We start from the raw sequence: 24,245 nt of genomic DNA on the forward strand, positions 1-24,245 counted from the left end.
TATCTCCCTTTCGCTCAGACTTTGCATAAGTTGAGTTATCCCCCTTATAAAAGGACAGAGGAATCGCCATTATTTGTTTACACTCATTCACGGCGACACGCTGTCGGATTGGAAAACCAGCTTGCTTAACGCAAACTTTACATAGCGCTATGAACATATTGTCACTTTAAAACGTGAAATACTTATATCGCAGCATTGAACTAAAGATATCGTCACACTATGGAACAAGAAAACGTTCTCTTATTACGTCAACTAGTCGAGTTACAAAAAGAAAACATCGAATTACGGAAGGACATTTTACACGGACGAGCGAACACGCCGCAAACAAAAAGAATGCAGCGACCTTCTATAGGTCTGGACTCAACAGATAGCGAATGGGCACTCTTTTTAGGCACCTGGTCACGGTACAAGGAGATGGGCAGACTCGAAAATCCAGCTGAAATTCGAAACGAACTGCGAGAAGCATGCACACCGGAAACGAACAGGTTACTGTTTGAGCTCGTTGGACCAGAACGACTCAACAACGCGGCAGAGGAATACCTTCTTCGTCAAATACGACTGGTGGCCGTTCGAGGCTTACACAAGGAAGTCCACCGACAAACGTTTCACTCCATGAAGCAAAATGAGGGTGAGACAGTGACCCATTTTTTATCGAGGTTACGTGGCCAGGCGAAATTTTGTGAATTTCGTATTCAGTGTCCGAACGAACCCACTTGCCGGCAGCAGGTTAATTACTCAGACGATATGGTTGCCGGGCAAATGATGGTAGGGTTAAGAAATATTGAACACCAGAGAAGGGTACTGGCAGAGGCAGCTACACTTCCTACCTTGGATCTAAAATTTTCACGGTTGGTTTGCCTGGAGGCAACAGACGAGGCAACTCCACACTTTTCCGATACCACACAACCTCGCGCGATGTCTGGGGTACAAAGGTCGAATCAAGTACAACAAATGCATGAGGCAAACCTTGCAACGGTTGCGGAAAAACGTCACACCGAGGTGGATCGATGAACTGGAAAGATTGCCCAGCAGTGGGACTCAAGTGCCACTTTTGTGGAATAGTAGGGCACATTAAAAAGGTGTGCCAGAAAATTAATAGATCCAAAACGGAGGCTATAAAAAGCAGGGAGTCGTTCATGTTTTGCACCACGGATAAAGCCCCTACTCACAGACACAATGAGAGACAACTGGCAAACATTCCTCACCTTGAGTGGAATGGGAAACAGTTCCAGGTGGGCGCCCCAGAACCGCCCCCCTCAGTTACAGCAGAGGTAACTGTAATAAACAAGTGCCATACGACCTTTGGAAGGGTGCCAAAGAAGCCGATTAAAGTGAGCACCCACGCCATCCAAGCCTTCGCGGACACAGGAGCCCAAACTTGCTCTGTTGGCCCCGAGATTCAAGGACTCCTCGGGTACCCAAATGGGTACTTGGTTCCAACTACCCATCGGATAAGGGGTATAACAAATAGCCAGTTACACATCAAGGGGGTCCTGTTCTTACATATCAAGGTGGGATCAAGAGAAACATGACAGGCAGTGTATGTGTCTGACAACACATCCGGGCTCTACTTATCACAAACAGCACTTAAGGAGCTGAAATTATTGCCATCCAATTTTCCTACATCATTATCGCAAAGCAGCTCAGCGGAAACAGAAGAGACGGCCCCTTGTGGGTGTCCGCGCAGAGCACTGGCTCCGAAGAAACCAGCAGCAATCCCATTGGAGCCAACCGACATTAACAGAGAAAAATTGGAGCAATGGCTAAAGGAACATTTCAAGGCCAGCGCATTCAATACCTGTCCACACCAACCACTCCAAGTAATGAAGGGTAAACCCTTAGAAATAAAATTCCTCCCAGATGCGACACCGACGGCAATCCACACACCAATACCTGTCCCCCATCATTGGAAGGAAAAGGTGAAACAAGATATAGACCGTGACGTGGCACTGGGGATAATCGAACCCGTACCGGTAGGCACACCAACTACTTGGTGCTCGAGAATGGTGGTCACACCAAAAAAGGATGGGTCCCAAGGCAGACGGTGGACTTACAAAAGTTGAACGAGGCGACCATGAGGGAGACGCACCACACTTCTTCCCCATTCAATCAGGTCTCGGTAATACCTGCACATACCAGGAAGACTGTACTCGATGCGTGGAACGGTTACCACAGTTTACCGCTGTCTCCAGCTGCACGAAACGCCACCACGTTCATCACTGAATGGGGTCGATACAGGTACTATCGAGCCCCTCAAGGATTCCATGGATCAGGAGATGGCTACACCCGTCGATTTGATGATATCACCATGGGCATGGCTCAAAAAACTCGGTGTATAGATGACAGTCTCCTGTGGGACAACTCAATGGAATCCTCATTCTGGCACACAATTGAATATATAAACCACTGCGCTGATAGAGGGATTGTGTTTAACCCAGACAAGTTTCACTTTGCTGACATGGAAGTGGAGTTCGCAGGGTTTCAAGTAACAGCGAACGGGGTCAAACCCACAAGAAGAATGACTGAAGCCATCCTGAGCTTCCCCACCCCGACAAATATTACTGGGCTTAGGTCCTGGTTCGGACTCGTAAACCAAGTCTCCTATGCATTCTCACAAGTGGAAGTGTACGAGCCTTTTTCAAGTCTCACACAAAACACACATTCATATTTCAAGCTGTCATATACATACGCGCACACAAACATACGCGCCCACGTCCACACATGTACACATATTCACGTTCGCGTACATACACTCACATTCACGTATATATACACACACGCTTACGTATACACATGACTCACACACGCGAACACGAACACACACATGGACGACATCACTTCCGCTTTCTAAGGAAATACACATGTGCAAAAGACACTCCAGAAGCGAGTATAAAACATGGAGACAAGTTGTTTCTAATCCTCTTTTTAGGACCAACTCTCAACTAGAGAGGTTGGGCGAACAAGCCGCCGCCGTTTCGGCGCGCGCGCACGCGCACCTCACGCCCACCTCACGCCCACTTCCTACTATGTATGGGGCACGAGCTAATGACTGTATGTATACATTCTCCCTCTTTCTCTCTCCATCTACTACTGGCCACTAAGAACACCTTCGCGTAGCTGACTACTAACTGATGACAACTCTAATATCCTCTTCCTTGCCTACACACTGGATTCTCATTTCCACTACAACACTCACTTCAATTCCCACGCGCGAACAAACAATAATGACCCAAACTTGAGATGAAAACACATTCCCTTTTCTTGCTACAACACCAGTCCTGCAACGGACATTGGTTACATACGCGCGGACATGTTATAACTAAAATGTTCATTTCTTTCAACAGCAAATAAACGACGTTTATCTTATCCATTACTTGAGTCTTTGTTTCCTTCAATTCCCATTCGTTTCATTATTCTTTTGTAACGGGATTGGGGTATTTATATATCTTAGTCCCCTACAGAAGTTATGACCCCATTCCGAGAGTTGCTGAAAACAAAGGACAGGAAATTTTATTGGGATGAGACATTGGAACAGATATTCCAAGAATCGAAAAAAATAGGGATATCGTATTTTCTGTTTCAAAAGCACTGTAGATGTGAGGGGGAATTAAACATGAGTTGTGGGGATGGCCATTGGAAACTCATCTTGGCAGGATCCCGTTTTACCAACGACGCGGAATCACGATATGCACCAGTGGAAGGTGAAGCCTTGGCTCTGATCTATGGGTTGGAATCATGCCGCATGTTCATACTCGGATGCCCAGACTTGGTGATTACAGTGGATCACTTACCGCTCGTAAAGATATTTTCAAAACGAGCCCTGGAGAATATAAAAAACCCACGCCTGTTAAACTTCAAGGAAAAGTCACTCATGTATAAATTCAAGATAAAAAATCGACCAGGGAAACTCAACTTGGCCCCTGACTGTGCAACTCGGTACCCAGCGGGCACCCCACCAAGAGACCAGGACCAATCCATTGACACCGCAGTCAAAGCCGCCTTCACATCAATGTACGAGAATGATACTACGTTAAGAGCCATCACATGGGGAAGGATTGTGGCTGCGGCAGCCACAGACGAAGAATGCAGGACTTTAAAAGAACTGATTCAAAATGGCTTCCCCCAGTCACGTAACAATATCCCAACCGTAGTTCGAGTCTTCTGGCCTATGCGTGAGAAGGAGTGATCATCAAGGGGAACAAAATCCTTATACCTCGACAACTTTTGTATTGGAATCTCTTCATTCTGCTCATCATGGCGAATGCGAGACAACGACTATTCTGGCCGGGGTTGGATGCTAACATCAGGCAAACAAGAGCCCAGTGCCGCACGTGCAATGAAATCGCACCATCTCAGCCCAGGGAACCCTTGATGTCCCCAGCAGACCCGGAATTTCCATTCCAACAAGTGGTGGTTGACTTCGTCCAGATGCAGGGTAGACACTTTATGGTATATGCAGACAAGTATACGGGATGACGTCGGGAAGAGCCAAGACGGTGTGTGATACCTTGAGGACTTGGTTCTGTACCTACGGCGTACCGGAAGAGATTTCGTCGGATGGTGGACCACCATTTGAATCCCAGGAATACGACTCCTTTTTGAGGAATTGGGGCATACGAAAACGTACCTCATCAGCGCATTATGCCCAAGGCAACGGCCACGCAGAGTTAGCCGTCAAAACCGCAAAACGTATACTGGCGGACAATACGGACAGTTATGGACGCCTGTGCCAAATACCAGGTTCGAAAACAGTGGACAGAAATAGGCAAACTAAGGGAAGTGGCAATGGCCAAAAGACACATGAGGAACGAGCAGTATTACAACCAACATTGTCGCCCACTCCGGGAACTCCAGGTAGGAGATTATGTCCAGATCCAGAACCAGGACGGGAACCACCCACGTCGATGGACAAAGATGGGGAGAATCGTGGAGACCCAGGGGTACCGACAGTACCGAGTCCGGGTCGATGGAAGCAATCGAGTGACATTGCGCAACCGTCGGTTTCTCCGCAGAATACACCCGGTAGTGGATGGCCCTCGTAACATCAGACAAGAAATCCCGAACCCACCTATAAATGTGGAGACCCCACAGGCACAACCTCCGGAGGAGGCAATGGAGGTGGAACAACACGCCGACACGGAATCCCCAAGTGAGCATGAGGAAGAAATGGAAGTGGAAGATACCACAGGAGGAGATACCCAAAAATACAGTCCTCCTCCGTTAAGGGAACCGTCAAGTCGGAGGACGAGAGCCCCAAGGGGTTTGTCGCCACAAATGCAGGGGAAATCGCACGAGTATTTCTCCACATAAAAGATGACCACAACAACTTGCTTTTGTGGTCACGAGGGGGAGAGGCATGTAGAGGCCAGAAAGGAGTTATCTCCCTTTCGCTCAGACTTTGCATAAGTGGAGTTATCCCCTTTATAAAAGGACAGGCGAATCGCCATTATTTGTTTACACTCATTCACGGCGACACGCTGTCGGATTGGAAAACCAGCTTGCTTAATGCAAACTTTACATGAAACAAATTTGATTTATTTTTTAGAAGGTAAAATATCTCCTAAAGGGTCAAAATGAAAAATATTGTGACTCGGTAAGCGTAAGTAAACTTTATATTTATTGCATTAATTCCTAAAGTTTTTAAATTAATAAGTTAACGTTTTTGGACAATTTTTCGATATTTTTCAAGGGAAGGATGGGGTTTCAATATGATACCGAGTTTTTGAATTTTCGTCGCGTGTGTCGAAAGTTTTTAGCAGACACACAAACATACACACATACATACACATAAACAAACATACATACATACATACATTTGCGCTTTTATATATATAGATGATAGGTTATGAAAAGGAAGGGTTGTAATGAGATAGCTTCGAATTTATAGATATCAAATAGATATCAAATCGAATAGATATCAAAACCAAAGCAAAATATGATGAAAGTAAAAATAAAATAGATAAACCGCATAATTTATTATACCATACCTGTTCACACTGAAGCACTTATCACAATATTCTGTGGGTCTGTATTAAAAAAAACCTTATTAAACTTTGTGACATATTTCCATTCTTTTATTAAACCATATTTCTTCAAACTGAAGCAATTATCAAAGTATACTTACGCAAATAGATATGAAAAGTCTTTATTAAAGTTTGTGTCTATTTCCATTCTATGGAGGCCGGGCGTGAACGCAGACCCCACAATTTTATTATACCATCCATATTTAAGTTAAACCATACTTATCAAAGTATTATTATGTACATCTATATCAAAAACACATGTAAACGTTTTTTTTTTTCATTTTTATTTCCATACTTTGGGGGCCAGGCACGAACTCTCTGCCGCTTGCCTGTTTCTCACCTGACTACAGCTTGGACGTCTTCAAGTCCAACATAAACAAACTCCTGACAAACCACCCCCTTAAGTAAGACACTCTATCAAAACCCCCAATACTAATGATTACTACAATACTATCTCATCGATTACTGTACATGCAATAACCCTTATCCCTGAGTGGCCTTCGGGCCTTGATAAGTGGTGACCCCCCCATGTAAAATATATATATATATATATATATGTCGTGCCCCTTTCTGAGGTAAGCTTTGTTATCCGATAGTGGTAAATTAATTTAAAAAAAATAATAATTCCCTAAGATTGCGTGGAAGATCGCGAGAAGCTACGCGCCAGCCCATATTTTGTTGACTTCCTCTGGGAAAAAGAGCATTTTAAATGGGGGTAACAATTATCTGCTCTTCTCGACTTAAAACATGGACTCTATGCTTGTGGTTTTATAAAATAGATGTCAGACGAATGAATGGATGTATTGAGCAATCAACTGTTCGATCGCTGTAAGAAATGGTAGGTCAGAGAAATTTCATCATATATTTTAACATGAAAAGACAACCAATTCAACATGTATATATATATATTCTTTTTTTTGTTTATCTTTTTATTTATATATAATGAACAGAATCAAATAACGAACAGGTAATATATACAAATTTTTAAAGATGATATTATATATATATAAATGCATAAGTCTTCTCTTTTTCCTTTTTCGTTTTTTTTGTATATATATATATATATATATATATATATATCTCGCATACCAAACACTCAGTAAAAAAAAAAGAAAGACAAATTTACAACAGAAATAATTTATGGAGTTTCGCCTCTTAGATCAGTATCTCCCTTTTTTTATAATAGAACAAGGGAGACTACTTCTGTTGATTTTTCCCTTTTGTTTATTTTTTTTGTTTTTATTTCTCCTTTTCCCTTTTATTTATTTTTCTTTCAGGCGATATATGTTTTTATCAAACCCTAGCAGGATTTCTGAGTTTTCAACATTTAATAGTTCTCTTAAAGTGGTCCGATATATATTTATAACTGACAAATGAAAAGAGTAAAAGACAAACCGACCTTTATTTATGCTGACTGTTTTCTTTCATATTTCTTGTTTTCTTGTTTTATCAGCAAAGTTGCGTAGACGTCTTTCCTTCTTAGAATTTCCTCTGCAACTAACTTGCGTCTCAATTCTTAATGGTTAACTTTCCTCGGTGGGAATGTTAATAATATTTTTCTGTATTTTAAATATATCAGCGTTTTTTTTTTTTTTTTCACTGTTGCCGTCGTTGTTATGGTAACGGTTCACTTGGTCATTTTAACTTCTTCGCGTCTCGGAATTTTAACCATTAAATGTATTTATTTTTATTAATACGATATTGACAGATCTCAATATCGTCACATAAAGAAAAAAATTAATAAATAATTTCAGATTATAGATTGTATAATATCAACAGGTTGACTTATACTTGTTTGTCGCACACTGATACGATTTAAACTTGTGAATAAATGCAATTAGCCATGCCTTCCCAAACAGAAATCAATTGCTAAATGTAGACATTTTTATTTTTAGATGCATTATTACTTTTTCAATAGTGTTTAGTTTATTCAATTTTTGTTTTCCGTTTATTTTATTGAGGAATAGCGGGGGTACCCGGCGTTGCCCGAATGTTTGTTTCCGGGACGGGGGGGGGGACTTTTAAAAAATGTTATGGTAAGTAAGTAGAACCCGGAGTCATGAGTAAAAGTAGGAAAATAAAGTGTGAAAAAAAACAAAAACATCTGCTACGTTAACAGTTCGGCCACCAAGAAAAGTTCATTCCAGTTGTTTAGGAAAAAAAAAAACGACTACGGTAGGTCGGCGCGAACGTGAAAATATAATGTGAATTGTCCAGCACACTAACCACTACGCCACAGAGCACTGCAGCTTAGTTTAGTGATTTTAAATAACTTCACATGAAAGAACTACGAAGCCAAACCGGTGTTCTCTTCTCAACTGTTCCTTGTGAACGATCCCCAAACGGTGTTAAGTGGTGGCAGGGGGAGGAGGAATTAATTAGAGAGAAAATATTTTACCACTTCCATTGATCTTAACCGATTTTGGTCGTGACTTCTCAGCAGAAAAAGTATAGAAATCTAAGATTATCAAGGAATTTGAGAAATAATAAGCCTATAACACACCTCAGATATTGTTCTGCCGTTTGTGCATATTATATTTGCATGAAATATCTTGATTTTTAATCCTATTAAGGTCAAAATCAGACGTGAAAAAATGAGTTCATTCTATTTATATAGAGATTGCATTGTAGAGTGGTAAAACAATTTTATTGATCATCTTCGTTAAGTAAAATAAAGGAATGGAAAAAAGAAGAGTGTTAGTAATAGAATAAGTATGAGTATGGACGAAAACAAAACGGTTAGGAAGTCCTGTTTGAGAAGAAAAGAGTTAATGCATGTGTACAGGTATTGAAGTCAACCTACGATGGATTATACATCTCCTTGTCATAGTTGAATCCAAGGCCAAAAGCCCGGGTAGGGGTTCTGTTGCACCCGAAAAGAGACGTTTGGGGGTTGAAGTTTTTATTGGTACGATGACCTGACCAAGAAAAGAGGAAGTTCCATAAACTCCGTCAAGTACTCCACTCACCCGAATGATGGTCTCTGATTCGACAAGATAGAAAGGAATTTGAATGTTTATACCAATCAGCACTGGCAACTGTCCCTGGTTATATCTGTTCGAATAAGCCAGAGTTTCTCGTCGCCAGTGTTGTGACTTTGAAAGGTCAATAATAAACCATAAAGAATCAAACTCTTCAAACCACTAGCAGTCGTCACTGTTGTCGTTGTTGGGCTTGTCTCTAATCGCGGCTGCTATAAAAATTTGGAAACCTTTTGGTTCAAGTTTCCCATAGATCCGCCCTACTCATAAGTGAGATGTTACTTAGAGACAAGAGCTGATGTCTTGAGTTTGTCTTAGGTCTAGAAATCTGATGGAATAGTTATAGAAATATCATGAGCAATAACAACCTGTAGGAATCTCTAGACTGTACATATTTATGTTAACTAATAATGCTTACGGTTTTACCCATCATATTCTAGTACTATTGTCCATTCTAGTCGATAATTACAGTTCCCATTCATAACAATGATACGGTCCTGGATATTTTTACTTCATCCCATAGGGGGCGATGGTCCCCCCTCTCCATCCAGACATGGTTGGCTATACCCGATTTTTCCGTCTCTCCTTTAGTTACTGCTTTTCTGTGTTCTTCCACCCTTACTTTAAGGGGGCGGCAGGTTTCACCCTTGTAAACCTTTCTGCAACTGCATGGGATGGAATATATGCAGTTCTTGGTCATGTTCTCCATGCGGGGCTTCACTCGTACCAAGTGTCGTCTGAGTGTTGACTCGCTCTTAAATACCGTCCTGATGTTGTAGGGGGGCACATATTCTTTGAATCTGGTTTTTGGGTTTCATTCTCCTCTCTTATACTATTGACACGTCTGATGGATAGTATGCTATCGGGGTAGTTGTTACAATGGAGGGTATTCTTCAACCTGACCATTTCAAATAATAAACAGAGAGATCCACTGGAAAGTGAGAAAACTTAAAGAAACAGCTCACATGCTCGGACATAACAACCTACTGAGCAAACCAAGCATAGAGCTGAATGCAATTTGGACACCTCTGATAGAGAGAGAAAACCTTGAATAACAACATAGGTTTAACATTAACAAAAACTAACTAAAAATTGTCCCAGTGACATATGGCCGAGTGGTCCTGGATGTTGTATCAAAGTTTACAGTTACGCAAAGGTGCTGAGTTCAATCCTGAACAAAGGCAGTGAAAAGTAACATTCAAAACAGAGAATCAGCAACTATGTCCCAGAGCCTAGCTGGAGTCCGAACACGGTATCCCCGTAATAATAATAAAGGGTTGGGTTCGAGACTCCTAACAAACAGTTCCCCAGTTCGATACTAAACACCTGATGAAGGCTGGAGGGCAAAACGGCCGAAACGCTGTTACTATAATAACTAAGATGAGGAAGTCAGTCCGACAATCTCAATCAATGAAAACACCTTATCTCAAAAATACAGACAATTACTATTTTACTTGTATTTATACATATTTATGTTAACTAATAATGCTTACGGTTTTGCCTATCATATTCTAGTACTATTGTCCATTCTAGTTGATAATTACAGTTCCCATTCATAACAGTGATACGGTCCTGGATATGACCATAAAACTATACCTGACGGTGAGGCACCATCTTGCGGGCTTTGGGGGAGTGTGGAGCCACCCTTTACTTGCCATTGCTCCACTCTGACCCGGAGTGGTAGTACCTGTTAGGGTCCCAGCTATGAGTTAAATAAAAACCGACTTAAAAAAAAATTCATTCTTTTAAAAAAATTGTTCCTCAAAATCACTGGATTTGGCATTAAATAACCCAGAAAGGGTTGATGTGCCGTAAAACAAAAACCAACCAACCAACGTAGCAGTGATCGACCATTGTTTTGAACCTGAGTGGTCTTTAAATCCTGAAAAGCGCATGATCCAATGTCTGACTGAATGGTCGTGTTAGGTATAAACACGTTTGACATACTGATTCCTGTTAGATTACCAAAGTTAAGCAACTTTGAACCTTGTCAATAATAAAATGGGTGACCATTTGGAAATACCAAGTACTGTATGTGCTGTCCGTGTATCTCGGCATTGTGTTTAATTGTACTGAAATTTCTCCTTGACACTGGAATCTAACAGGGCTGATTCAGGAGAGGTGTGGTTGAGCATTACGCAAAAATTGCTTCATAATTACATTCAGAGGCACCGTCACAGAGGTTATCCATGGCCTCTCAAAACTGAGCGGAGGTGATGACTAATTCTTTGCATAAAATTAATTATTTTGATTTTGGGAAGAAGGATAGTAGCTGTTCAAAATTGAACAGATATTTTATATAAAAAGATGAGTTGTTTTCTTACTGTTACCCCCCCCCAAAAAAAAACCTTGACTCGTCAGTATTGCATAAAAAAACGCTCGACTATTATGTATCATGGATTTTTAACAACTGTCATTCTTTCTCGTAACAACAAAAGAAAGAAAAGACCAGTTAATAAAAAGAAAAAATTAATAAAAGGAAAGAGAGAAAAGAAAAAAGTCACTAATGGGTAGTTTGCCCACCAAACCGCATGCCTCACTGTCGACAGCTGGCAGCCACCACCACCAGTTGTAAGGTGTGGGTGATTTTACCTTGAACACTCTAGCACTGAACACACCAGGCTTTGGGTTACTAACAAAAATTCTGCTTGCAGAGGCCAGGAGAATTTTATTGATGTTTTAACAATCATATAATGATATTCTCCTTTTCGGGATCGTAATTAAAATTATCAATAGCGTTACAAATAGGATTTTTATGAAAATGTACTTTTATCTTCACCATTTTTGACTCCCGTTCAATAATTCATAAGCTTTTTCTGTTTCTGTTGGGCATCAAGTCTTTTCATTTGTCCAGTTGCTTTTCTTGAAATTTCTCTTTTGAATTTCTCTTTTGAATTTTCTTCTATGATAGCTGAAACTTTTCTATTTCCACTTTATTTTGATATTCCACTTGTTCCCTTTTGCAGTTTTTGGCCTTGTTGGTCTACGATAATTTCCAAAAGAGCTTTTTTAAATTTCTCCATGTCTCGTTATATAAAATAGGCTGATCACTTTTTCGAATCCACGGATTAAGGACTATCCACTTATTTTGTGCTTCCTTTTTAAAATTAAATATGTTTTAAACTCTTTTTCAAAGAGTTTTTTAACATGTTTTATTAACTACTTGTTATTATATATATATATATATATATATATATATATATATATATATATATATATATACATACATACATACATACATACAGGGTGACCCCAAAAAACGGGCCCAACTCTAATTAGGCCCTGTTTCAGTGTTTTGTCTGAATGAAATGAAACTTTGGCCATAAATAGTTTATTATATTCAAAACATCACATCAAAACACTAGGATCTTTGGCCTTTTTTTCTCCGTTCTACGGCATATGTTCTAGATGGCCTCCATTTATTTAGCTTTTGTATTTATCTGTGTATATATATATATATATATATATATATATATATATATATATATATATGTTGCATAGGAGTCCATATTAGAGAGAGAGATGGATGGTGACATTCATATTGGAAGATACATTTATACAGATATTACGGAGGGGGAGAGGAGAGAGAAGACATTTATACCTTTTACAGTTCTGTGGATGTTCCTTCTTTTAACATATATTAGAGTGGAGAGAGATTGATCAGTTCTTTAACACCGGAGGGGACAGTCATTACTTAGATGGAGAGGGGGACACATTACTTAGATGAGTTATACATAAACTTCATTATAAAGATGAGTGGGAACAATGTTCATATAAGATGATTACACATTACCTTCACGAAGACGGCAGTTACAAAAATATGAGATGTTCTTTTATTCCATTTGAACAGACAAAATGATGATCACATCCAGGAATTCAAAGTTGTTTCTACATGTTTAAAACTTTCACCTTCGCTTCTAAAGGGGGACCCACCTCTGATTCGATCTGGACTCGACTCTGGACTCCATCTCTCTCTGTCTCTCTCTCTCTCTGTCTAACTCATCTTCGACTCTAGCTCCTATATTGAGAATTCGTTTCTGCTATGACGTCATACGTGTGTCCAATAACGTGATCGACCCACGTGACCTGAACATGCGTGGTTCGCACATGTTCCAAAACCATTTCTGCAGACAAAGAATTCTTACTAACCCATTTTTCGACCTAACTTATTTTTCAATACGTTTTTAATTTGCTATTTTTCGTTAATTTTCTAGATGACCTTATTTTAATTCAGTTTTCATAAAAAGAATTGAACAAACAAAATTCTTTTTACTACAACATGTCTAAAGTATTTCATGTGAACTGAACAAAGCTAAATTCCATTTCTGAATCTATTTCTGAACCTTGCTTACAAGGTTCGAATCTCGGTCTATCCTAATCTAATTTTTACTTATCTAATGTTTTTCTTACTTACAAGAAAAGGGCTCTTTTCTTGTAACATTCCTCTCCTTCCTATTTTCAAAAAATGTACTCATTTTTTAATTCTAGTACATTTTTCTTTATATCTATAATACCACTTGGCTAAGAAAGATCAGCTCCCCTCCCCCCTTCCCACAAAAATATCCTTTTGTCAGCCCTTTCCAACTGACTTCCTAATTTTATTTTTCTTTAGATCAGAATCTCTCTGATCTTCCTGGCATTTACCTTTTGAGTATAGGGTATACCTCCTATGATTCACATTAGTTGCGTCATCAAGCCACCCTTATGCCGTAAAGTGAGGTCTCACTCTAGCTCCTTCGAAATTGACAACTTCTTTCATCCAAAAGTGTTCTGATCGTTTCTTTCACCTGGTTGTTCTAATAATTATGGCTTTGTTTCATTTTGTAACTATCTTATCTTTTGGGGACATACTCAAAGCTCATTTGCTTAAATCTTTGTGGTTGGCTTTCAATTATTTAGATATAACTTTTCATCACACTAATTTGCTAGGATTTCCTTGCTTGGACCCTTGGAACTTGATGAAGACCTAGAAAATATCACCCTAAACTAAATAACCCCAATTCCTTGCGCCACAATTCTTATTTGTGCACTAAATTCTAACTATGGCCACATTTCTGTGATTTTTCTTTTTTTTTTTTCATCAGAGTGTCCAAGATATAGCAGAGATATCCTGCATTCATGCATCTCTAAAAAAAAATATAAGGTTATATCTTACTACATACTTACGGTATATTTTATTTTTCTCTCACTTCATAATGCTATATGTGATTTGCCTGTAGTTCTGACTCTTATAGTCCTTTTGAAACCCTAAGTATTTCTCGTATCTTTCACCGCCTGCATTTTCAATTTATTGAGCCAAGACTTATCACTCTGCTTGGTGCCATCACTTGCGGCCTGCTTTATAAGCACTAAATTCCGCAGGATCCATTATTTTTCAGACAGGGCATTTCTAATCCTTACCTAGCAAGCTACACAGCTTGCAAAAAATGTTTATGGACATTAAAAAATACAAAAAGCAATTATCAAAAGAGAAAATCTCTCTTTTGGCTTATCACATCTAAAAAAAAAAAACTCAAAATACCCGTTCACGTAATTTTCTATTTTGTCCCTCTTTAAAATTCTAACATATTTCTAGGCCAACCATCTGTCTCAATTAACGTTTCCTTTTATTTTCCTATGACTGGGTACATTCCATTTTAATGTATCTACCTAATTATAGCTTTGAATTCCTGATGGTAAAATGCAATAACATTATACATACATTTAAGGCAGTTTACAATATCATAAAAACATTTTCAAAAAATACATTAATACATTTAATTATGATTTACACAAAACTTACAATTATAACTTTTTTTAAGAAATTTTTTTGCAACAACAACAACAACAACAACAACAACAACAACAACAACAACAACAATTAAAAAAAGTCCGTACAACAAAATTGTCCCTTTTTTTCAAAAACAAAAAAAACACATTAAAAGCTAAAAAGTTCAACTATGAACAGAAAAATGCTTTTCATTTCTGCATCTCTTTTTTGACAATAAAAGTACTTTGTTCGCACAATAACAAACACGATTTAAAAGTACATTTCAGTTTGATAATGTCACAAAATATTTATTGACAGATAACATTTAACAATTCTTCTCTGACCCACATTTTCAACAATAAAATTAATGACACTAATTTCTGTTATATATAAAACTGCATTATTATTTTTTTCACATTCGCTGTGTGCATGTGTGTATCTTTTAAAAACAAAACAATTAATTTTTCACTGAATTTCTAGCCGAATATCATAGAATTTTATGTTTTACGCAAATGCACACTACAACCCTCGTATTTACATTTCATGTGTGCTTGTTTTTGGACAGTAACATGTTATGACCTGTTATTAATCTTTGAAAAGTCACATATCAAAACATTTTTTTTTCTTTTTTGCTTATGTGTGATTTTCTTTTTTTTCTATAATTTACTTTTTAATTTCGACTTTTATTCTGTTATTTTTTTTCTCTTTGCAGCATATCAACATTATTTATTTTTTGTGAGAGTGTATACTTTTTTCATTGTGTATGTGTGCATTTCCTCTGTTTTTTTTTCTTTTTCTTTGTGCGTATGTGTGTGTGTGTGTTTTTCCTTTTTTTTTCTTAATTATTTTTAGTCTCTATAAGTCACTCCGTTGGTCCATCGGTCCGTTGGTCCGTCAGTCCGTCGGTCTGTCGGTCTGTCTGTAATACTTTTATGCTTGGCCTTTTTAGTTAAGATCAAAGGTTTGTTGTTAATAGATTCATTTCTTAGCTTTTTAACCTTTTTCTTGGCCTTTTGACCAAGATCAAAGTGTAGTGTTGTGGGTGGTCACGGTTCATGCACCTAGCATCGCTCATGAGAGGGTCTCATTCTTTGGTCAGCTCGACGTGTTTGTAGATTGTCGGCAGTGGGTAGTGCTAATGGGGGATTGCAATGCCATCTTAGACCCCAAGATAGATAAGGTAGGAAGCGAAGCTAGAGGATCAGAGAGGTGCGAGTCTGCACGAGCCTTTTTCAAGTCTCACACAAAACACACATTCATATTTCAAGCTGTCATATACATACGCGCACACAAACATACGCGCCCACGTCCACACATGTACACATATTCACGTTCGTGTACATACACTCACATTCACGTGTATATACACACACGCCTACGTATACACATGTACTCACACACGCGAACACGAACACACACATGGACGACGTCACTTCCGCTTTCTAAGGAAATACACATGCGCAAAATACACTCTGGAAACGAGTATAAAACAAGGAGACAAGCTGTTTCTAATCCTCTTTTTAGGACTAGCTCTCGACTAGAGAGGTTGGGCTAACCAACCGCCTCCCCTTCGGGAGGCGCACGCTCGCGCGCGACAACACCCCTGCGACTATGTATGGGGCACGAGTTAACAAACTGTATGTATACATTCTCACTCTTTCTCTCTCTATCTACTACTGTTTCCTGAGAACACCTTCGCGTACCTGACTGCTAACTGATATCGACTCTCATATCCACTCTTTTGTCTACACGCTGGACTATCATTCTTAGTTTTCACTATGACATTTATTTCTCTTCCCACGCGCGAACAAACAATAGTGACCCGAACTTGAGATGAAAACACATTTCCTTTTCTTGCTACAACACCAGTCCTGCAACGAACACTGGTTACATATGCGCGGACATGTTATAACTAAAACGTTCATTTCTTTCAACAGCAAATAAACAACGTTTATCTTATCCATTAATTGAGTCTTTGTTTCCTTCAATTCCATTCGTTTCATTATTCTTTTGTAATGGGATTGGGGTATTTATATATCCTAGTCCCCTACAAGTCCAGCCTGGCTGATCAGATGGCTAGATGCGGTCTGGTCGACAGGTTTTGGGTCGGGCATCCGGGGCGGGAGATGTGGATGTGGACCAATAGCGTTCCCTACTATCCAAACACCTATTTGGACAGGATGCTAGTTAGGAGAGGCGAAGTAGACTTCCTATCTTTCCCACGTTCATTTACCTAGGCCAGACGGACCAGAAACTAGTATAATGGCCGGGCTGAAGCTAGGAAATAGGCCTAAGTTAGCGGGGTACTGGAAGTTAAACACCTTCCTTCTGGAGATACAAGACTTCCAAGATCAGTTAAGAGAACTAATTAAAAAGGCACTAATAGGGGGCCGTTACGGGGAGTAAGTGGTGGTTAGGCCTCAAAGCCAAGATCAGAAGCTTCTCCGTCAAGTATGCCCAGCGACTCACACTAGATAAGGCCAAGACGAAGAAGCATCTAGAGCAGAAACTAGCCCGGGCTATGGGGGAGAGTGATAAAGTTAGTCAGGAACTAGCTAAGCAGGACCTTCTACGCGAGACTAGCGAGCATTATGAAGGCCAAGTAGTTAGAGCTAGGCTTAGAAAGTTAGGCAATGAAGCAGTCAATTCTGATGCAGACGTGCACCATGAGGTTTCTAGGCGTGGCTCGGACAAATACATTGCGAAAATCAGACATCCGGATGGACGCACTCTAGAATCGACTTGGGAGATCTGCGAGGGGTTTTGTGAACATTTTGAGGAGCATTTTACACAGCAGCCCAATCTTCCGATCCTTGAGTTTAGCGATTATTTGGCTAACCCTCCCCACCTTGAGGTGGCTAGAGTGGCTAGTTGCGAGGGATGGGTGATGGAGCAGGAGGTCTTTACTGCGCTGAAGCAGGTCAGCTGTGACAGATCGCCGGACTTGATGGTCTGCCATACAAACTATATTTGAGGCTGTCGCCCATGTTTCTGTCTCTTCTGATGAATGTGTTCAACCATTGGTTTGCTCAGGGATCCATCCTAGGGCAAGTTACCAAGGGAGTGATCACATTGCTGAAGAAACGTGACGGGCATAGAGGGGAAGATTTAGATGACTACAGGCCCATAATTCTGCTTAACACAGAGTTAAAGATTTTGGCCAAGGTCCTGTCAAATCAGTGCAGGTTGTTATCGGCGAGTTGGTTGAACCGGAACAGAACTACGCTGTGAAGGGGAAGTCGATTCAGAATAACTTGCACCTGATCCGTTTGATCCTAGAGGGGGGAATAGATGACAACATGGAAGCTGCGCTGATCAATTTAGATCAGTCTAAAGCATTCTATAGGGTCGACCATTGTTTTCTGGCATCCGTCTTAGAGGCTGCCGGTTTTAAACCGAACTTTTGCAAGTGGATCTCTGTATTAACAGCCCACAGCTATCATGCAAGTCAACAGAAAGCGCTTGAAACTCTTTGTTATCTCTCAGTCGGTTCGTCAGGGTTGTCTGCTGTTGCCCCTGCTTTATGTCCTGGCCTTGGAGCCTCTGCTCTGCAAGCTGAGACGTGGGGAGGCAAATTCGGCCCTGTGCAGGATAGCTCTGCCTGGCGGCTCAGCTGCGAAGGTATCCGCGTTCGCCAATGATGTTATGGTTTTCGTGTCGAGTTTCAGAGACATTGAGATCATGTCGGAGGCACTCGCACAGTACGAAAGAATCATGGGGGGGGGCCAAGATAAACCGTAGTGTCAGTTGGACTGCGGTTGGGCACCTGGAGTAGCAACGCAAACCTCCCGGCGCCCTTCAGCTGGATGGATGGCTCGGTTCGGATCCTTGGCGTGTTGTTTGGACCGGATCTCCAGCTTGATAAGAATTGGTTGGAGGTACGGTCAAAGGTGGAGGCTGCGGTCAACTTGTGGCTTCCTAGGAAACTTTCCTTAAAGGGTAGAGCCGAGGTGTGCACCACATACGTCTTCCCTTTCATCCTTTACCGACTGGCCATACATCCCCTGCCTGCACAACACCTAAAAGTTCTTGTCGAACTCTTGTCTTTGCTCCTTTGGGACAGAGGAAGACACTGGGTGAGTAGACAGGTCTGCATTCAAGGTCCGTGTGAGGGAGGTTTGGGAATGCCGGACATGAAGTGTCATCGAGACGCTGAGAGGCTGGCCTTCCTGAGCCGCTACCTTCAAGAGAAGCAATCATGGCACTCCACGATAACTGCCGCCTTTCCCAACCTCATTCTCGACACCTCTATCAAGAGTCGTTGCAGGCCGTGGGGAGATTCAGCCTTCCTGAAAGAGTGCCGAGCTGCACTAAAACGACTACCAAGGTCCAGTGACCGTGTGACTGCTACCCGTAGGGAATCCCACAGGAATCTAGTGAGGGGGGGCCACCGACGACCCACTATGCGCGTGCTTGGATTGGCAGCAGAGTGAGATCCGTTCCGCGTGGAGTTGAGCCCAGGTTCGACTTATCTGAATAATTTGGAGTTCTCTCTGACCTGGCGATTGGCCCAAAATGCATTTCCACTCAACAATATACAATGCAGTTCTGTTTTTTTGGAGTCGCCTGCTTGTCCCCGTTGTGGAACAACAGCCGTAGAGACGACTGATCATACTTTCTTTGATTGCTACGAACTCCGCCAGTACTGGTCGTATGTCAGTGAGGTGATGGCTCGCATCGATCCTGAGCATCCTTGCTCGATTACCGTATCCAATGTCGTTGTCAACGTGAGGCTGCCGTGGGACAGGGAAAGACAAATGGTCTATATTACGATCCTGGCCGTGGCAAGAATTGTGATTTGGACGTCACGTCTGCAAGATGGCCAGGAGGTGTTGTCTTTTTCTAATCAGGATCTGATCGCTTTCTTTAAACACCAACTACGGGTGAAGATCAGATGTGATAGAAGAAGGCTGCATCGCGCAGCATTTGACAGAAGATGGATACATGTAGCAAGTCTGTGTGTACGAAAAGGAGTCAAATTTGAATATGTGTTCCCCGCCTAGGTGTGGAATGCACAGTTCTGTCAAGTGTAATTTTATTCTTAGCCTCTTAGCTAGCTGAGTGAGTGCTCCACCGCTCCCCTCTCCTGATTAGGAAGCCTCCAAGATCCCCACCCCACACCTAATTACATTTTTTTCTTTTCACCCCTCTCTCTAAATTTCAGCCATCTTGGAAAGAAAGAAATCAATCACTAACACCCCCATCCCCTCCATTTTTTTTTTCTCTATTTCGTCCCATCTAGAGAGCATCCCCACTTAGAGACCGGCCCACAGGAGCTCAGGTTCCTTTACAAACCAAAGTGGAAAGAACAGTCTATCAACTAGACGGAGTTGGGAGAGCCCTACTAATCACTACTGGAATTCTTTTCTTTTTTTTTTTTTTTTCCGCCCACAACACAAATGAATTATTGTATTACCTTTATTGTTATCTTTATTGTTTTTACACGCTAATAAAAAATGTTTTAAAAATTGGGTGCAAAGTAGGACGTCCCCAAGTACGAAAGGGCGAATGCGGTATTATGGTGAAAGAAGATTCTAGCTAACAGAAACTTTTGTTTAGTTCTAGAGTGACAAGGATGACCAACGACCCCCATTTCCCTCCCCCTTTTGAGTTGGCCTTATGCCTAAGTTTTTAGTTCATTTTTTCCTGAGTAAAAGAATTAATATCTCAAAGTGTAGTATCTGTTCCGGCAGAGACTGCAAGCAAAGACCATATGTGGGGGAAACCCCACATATAAGACCTTGGTCAATGTAGGGGCAACCCTTCATACCAATTGTCACTATCCAGCTCCCCTACTCCCCGGGGAGTTGGTCCCCATTTCCCCTTCACTCCGCACATTAAAAATCGGCCTTGTGCCTACTTTGCTCGGTGGGGGAGCAAATAATTACCCTTTTCTTGGCCTTTTGGCCAAGATCAAAGTGTAGTATCTGTTTTTACTACATACTGTACATATTGTGATATAAAGTGGCAATTCACTTTTCTGCATTAATTTAATGTAAAATGATCACCCACTTTACAACCAGTCAGTCTCAAAGCCATTCAAGTCATTCTCCAGATCATTCAAGTTGTTTTTGAAGGATTCCAGTTATTTTTTAAGCATTCAAGTCATTCTTAAGGTCATTCAATTCATCCTTAAGTTCATTAAAGTCATTCTAAGTCATTTACTTTGTATTTATTTAAGTCATTTCAGCCCATTTTTCGGTCATTTTAGTTTATCTTTAAGAATTACATGTCAATCCTACATTCACGCATTCATTCATTGCACGAGAGCATGCGACTAATGGCTATCGAACTTTTTTATTTCGTCTAGCATTTTTTCCTTTGTTTGTTTTTTTTTTTCATTGAACCCTTACGTTGTGTTTACACGAACATTGGTTTTTTATTCTTGCAGAATAAAAGTGGTCACGGTAACCAGATTTACAAGTATGTTGCATAGGAGAATTAAGTATAATGTTATAATTAAAAAGAAATATATAAAAACACACATGGATATAGTAAACATATTATACCCAAACGTGGAAGCCATCCGTCCAGTGGTTTTTTAGACTTTTAATTGCGAACGAACCAAGAGTTACATTTATATATATATATATATATATATATATATATATATATATATATATATATAGTGTTATAATGGAATAATTCCAGAGGAAATCCGGGTATGAGAGCTCAATGTGGTAAACAGAGCAATAAGATAAAAAATATAACAATTAATATATATTATTTTATATATATATATATATATATATATATATATATATATATATATATATATATATATATATATGTTGCATAGGAGTCCATATTAGAGAGAGAGATGGATGGTGACATTCATATTGGAAGATACATTTATACAGATATTACAGAGGTGGGGGGAGAGAGAAGACATTTATACCTTTTACAGTTCTGTGGATATTCCTTCTTTTAACATATATTAGAGTGGAGAGAGATTGATCAGTTCTTTAACACCGCAGGGGACAGTCATTACTTAGATGGAGAGGAGGACACATTACTTAGATGAGTTATACACAAAGTTCATTATAAAGATGAGTGGGAACAATGTTCATATAAATGATTTCACATTACCTTCAATTTGGTAGAAAGACGACACGAAGACGGCAGTTACAAAAATATGAGATGTTCTTTTATTCCATTTGACCGGTCAAAATGATGATCACATCCAGGAATTCAAAGTTGTTTTTACATGTTTAAAACTTTCACCTTCGCTTCTAAAGGGGGGGCCACATCCGATTCGATCCGGACTCGACTCTGGACTCTGTCTCTCTCTGTCTGCCTCATCTTCCACTCTAGCTCCTATATGGAGAATTCATTTCTGCTATGACGTCATACGTGTGTCCAATAACGTGATTGACCCACGTGACCTGAACATGCGTGGTTCGCACATGTTCCAAAACCATTTCTGCAGACAAAGAATTCTTACTAACCCATTTTTCGACCTAACTTATTTTTCAATACGTTTTTAATTTGCTATTTTTCGTTAATTTTCTAGATGACCTTATTTTAATTCAGTTTTCATAAAAAGAATTGAACAAACAAAATTCTTTTTACTACAACATGTCTAAAGTATTTCATGTGAACTGAACAAAGCTAAATTCCATTTCTGAATCTATTTCTGAACCTTGCTTACAACTGTGTTTCGCACATGTCCCAAAACCATTTCATCCCTTATTTCATTCCTGATGTTTTCCTTCAATTATTGCAGGATTTGGAGTTTGTTAACAGACTCTTTCTTTAAGAAAAAGTTAAAAGTTTGGGGTTTGTTAACAAACTCTTTCTACAAAAACAGTTTGGGCTAGTCAAGTCTGAGAACCGGATGCAAAGTGAAAATGGGCAACATTTAAGATATTATTTTTCGTAAAGATTGTTTGAATTTTTTATTTTTTTTAAAAAATTTTTAATTTCCCAATGTCTTAGTCAGATTGTGTTAAAATTATAGAAAAATATCATAAAAAATAAAGAATCCAAGTTCAAAACCCTTCAGTGACTTTTGGACACTGTAGTTTTTGTGATTAAAATATATAAGGAAAAATACCTTTGGGAAACAGATATCGACTATTTCTGCATCTGTATAAAAAAAAATAACTGAAGGGTTTTGAATTTAAATAGATAATATCTTTCTGTAATTTTAACACAATCTGATTATGACATTGGAAAATTAAAAAAAAAAAAGATGAAAAATTCAAACAATCTTTATATATGAAAAATAATCTCTTTTAAATGTTGGCCATTTTCAGCTTTGCATATTTGGGCTCTTTCCAAAACATTATTCATGACAGATTGCAAAATCTCTGAATTGGGATTTAAGCTGCTAGAATCTGTGTTAAATAGAGAAGTAGTCAACCATCTCAGCAAAAACAACCTTCTTAGTGACGTGCAATATGGTTTCCATTCTGCTAGATCTACAACAGACGTGCTTACACTTATATCTCATAGGATTAGCGAATCTCTCGATGGAAACTTCCGCTCTAGGGCAATTGCTCTTTGATAAAGTATGATATAAAGGTCTACTTCACAAGATCCCCAGCTATGATATAGCTGGAAATGTCTTCTCCATTATAAAATCATTTCTATCTGATAGGTTCATAAGAGGAGTGGTTGATGGGCAGAAATCAAAAGCTCTCAGTATTAATACTGGAGTCCCTCAGGGGTCTATCCTAGGCCCAAGTCTCTTCCTGATCTACATTAATGATCTTCCAAATCACATCCTTACATCATTCGTAGACATTTATGCTGACGACACTACAATCTATGGTAGCACATCAAAGACCATAAATGACCAAGTTCTCTCTGATTCTCTCTCCTCTGATCTTGAGCATGTGGTACAATGGGGAAAGAGGTGGCTGGTTACTTTTAATACATCTAAAACTAAGCTTCTATCTCTACACCATCTATGCTCTGATGCCACCGTGGCATCAGTTGAAATAAATGGTTCTCGTCTTGGAGAGGCTTCATGTTTTGACAAGTCGTGGGCTGGACCGTTACTCCTGACCTGAAATGAAACATGTATATCAAATCCACTGCCAAGGTCACTGGAAAAATGGTGGGATCTTTCTACTGCTCCAGTAGATATCTTACTCCTGATGCAATTCTCTACCTACATAAAAGCCAGGTACATCCAATGATGGAGTACTGTTGTCACATATGGGCAGGAGCTGCTAGAAGCAGCTTATCCTGCCTTGACAGAGTTCAAAATAGACTGTCTCTGCTTTATCGTTATTTTCATGGCAAATGCTCAGCTGAGCTTAAATCTATGGTCCCCCCTCACCAAACTTTCACGAAAAACACTCATCTTGCAAAAACACGCTATCAATAATTTCCCACACTCTTTATCTGCCTAAACCTAAACATAGATTCCATGAACAAGGCTTCTTTCTTAGAACTGCACGCCTGTGAAACTCTCTTCCAATTGCTTGCTTTCCAGCTGACTACAATCTGATTGTCTTCAAGTCCAACATAAAAAAGTTCTTG

The 24,245-nt window shown here is 39.8% G+C and overlaps 1 pseudogene; it reads left to right on the top strand.

Annotated features, from left to right (window-relative positions):
• The first annotated feature begins 20,639 nt into the window (after positions 1-20,639).
• Positions 20,640-20,766, top strand: LOC145260040 (U2 spliceosomal RNA; annotated as a pseudogene).
• Positions 20,767-24,245: the final 3,479 nt, after the last annotated feature.

This window comes from Euprymna scolopes, chromosome 35 (genome assembly GCF_053919585.1).
Source record: "Euprymna scolopes isolate OS-2025 chromosome 35, ASM5391958v1, whole genome shotgun sequence".
Taxonomy (NCBI): domain Eukaryota; kingdom Metazoa; phylum Mollusca; class Cephalopoda; order Sepiida; family Sepiolidae; genus Euprymna; species Euprymna scolopes.